The sequence below is a fragment of the Apis dorsata genome, unplaced genomic scaffold (genome assembly GCF_000469605.1).
Source record: "Apis dorsata unplaced genomic scaffold, Apis dorsata 1.3 scaffold_207, whole genome shotgun sequence".
NCBI lineage: Eukaryota > Metazoa > Arthropoda > Insecta > Hymenoptera > Apidae > Apis > Apis dorsata.
In genome coordinates this window covers 460243-462377 of record NW_006263491.1, presented here as the reverse complement: position 1 = coordinate 462377, position 2135 = coordinate 460243, and positions in this window count along the sequence as shown.

Here is a 2135-nt window from a genome sequence, read left to right as displayed (position 1 = left end):
GGGGGAAGAGGTCCGGTGGAGGGGGAGGGGGCCGGTTTGTACAAGCAATTTTCTGTTTCTCATTACCGACTGCATTAGCGGAATATTCGCGTGCGATATTAGGACCCAATGTAAATTAACTGGATTAAATGCGCCGGCCGATTGCATCAATCTCATTAAGCGGAGCGCATAATGTTTGACGAGAGAACGGGTGGCGCGAATCTAGGCGGTCGGTCAGTAACGATGTTTGGGGATGCTCTGATAATTATCAAATCTCTGGCCGTTGTTTGTGCCGGGCAAATCGAAAATAATAAAACACTTGGTATCTAGACGACACGCGATAGGATCCAGATTTTGGACTGGTTCGAAACTTTGTGAACTTTTGCACGTGAAAATTTGTAGGTTAGGTGTCGAGCAAATCGAAAATAATAATCACATCCAGTGTGTGTACACACGATTTGGACGAATTCTGTGGACAATTTAAAGCAATTTGTGAACTTTGTGCACGCGAAAGTTTATAGGTTAAGTGTCGAGCAAATCGAAAATAAGAGAACATTTCTTAATTTCTGTACGTGATAAGATAAAGTTTTTGGACGAGTTAAAGCATTCTGTGACCTTTGAATGCAAAACATTAGATTATAGATAAACTTTGGATAATTTAAAGTTATTTGTGAACTTTTGTATAAAATGTTAAAAAAATTTATAAATTGAAAAAATTATGGAGAGTTATTTTTGTTAGTGAATACTGCATTGAGAATGAAAATTATTGGATAATTATTGTCAATTCAGTGTGAGATAAAAAATAATATCATGAAGATATTTGAAAATTTTCAAAAATTGGTTTTGGGAATTATTATTTCGTATGTAGTGAATATTATGTGTGATATTAAACTTTCTTAGAGTTTTCAAATGAATTTCCACTTTAAAATTGTTCTTAAAAATTATTTTAGGTGTAATGGATATTGCATTAATCTCGAAAGTTTTATTATAAATTTATTTTTTTTCTAAAGATTTATTCTTATATACGAGTATTGCATTCGAGAATTGTTTTTCAGCAGAGTGAACATTATTGGATTGCATAAATTGGATTGCAAATTACTATGAACGCAATGTTTACTCGTTAAAAATAGTTTGAAAAGTTTAATTTGATGTATTTTGTAAATGTGTTGTATTTTTAACCTAAAAAATGTGTATTTATTTAATCTGATTCTTGTTGCTACTATTTCTAATAAAAAATCATTAATACGTTTCAAGAATCGAAAAAACACGAATAAAATTAAACAATTAATCAAGTTATTTAAAGTTAGATTAGAATCTAACTTTATGGAATAGAAGAATTTAAAGAAAATTAGGTTAGATTAAAAAGCTTAGGTCATTCAAACTTAGATTAGTTTAGAGCCACTAAAGAGCCATCTAAGAAGTTGAAAAAAAAAAGCATATTTAAAATTAAATTACGTCTTACTTTTGATATCTCTACCGTTAATCTTTTAACCAATAATTAAAATTAATAAAATATTCCGCTAAGTAGCAATTAAAACAATAATTCCAATTTCGATAACAAATATTGATCTTGTAAGCACGATATAACACTTTTAACTTTCCCACTTTCTTATCGAGTTCTCGATAGTTTCGTCCCGGGTAGCGAACTTGCGTAATTCATCGAATCGGATTGGTCGTTGAATCGGTAATTTGCGGTCGGGTGTCGGTAACCCGCAGCTCCAACTTCTAGAATTTCGATCGGTCGGTGTTGGTTCCCCGCTGTGGTCCTACGACTACTAGAATCTGTCATCGTCCCCGATATTCCACCGGCAGGGATGATGTTTGACTTTCAGTATGATAACCGTTGTTCAAATATTCGTGGGCCAGAAGTAGACTAAACTCGGATGTCGTACAGAATTTCAGAGATTTCAAGCGTTTCGAAAATGTGGCGATTCGAAAAATCGGCTCTTTGATGGTGAAATTTTAAAATATTCGAGACAATTCGAAAAATAAATTCGATTTTTCTTAATTGAATTATTGCGTAACGCAATTCTTCGAAATTTTATTATTAATTATTTCTGCCAATTTTCAAGTTTCATGTAAACGGTGATTTTGAATTTTACGTGTGCTTATTTCATCACAATTTCTTAATAATTTGATTAATGCATCATAGGTTT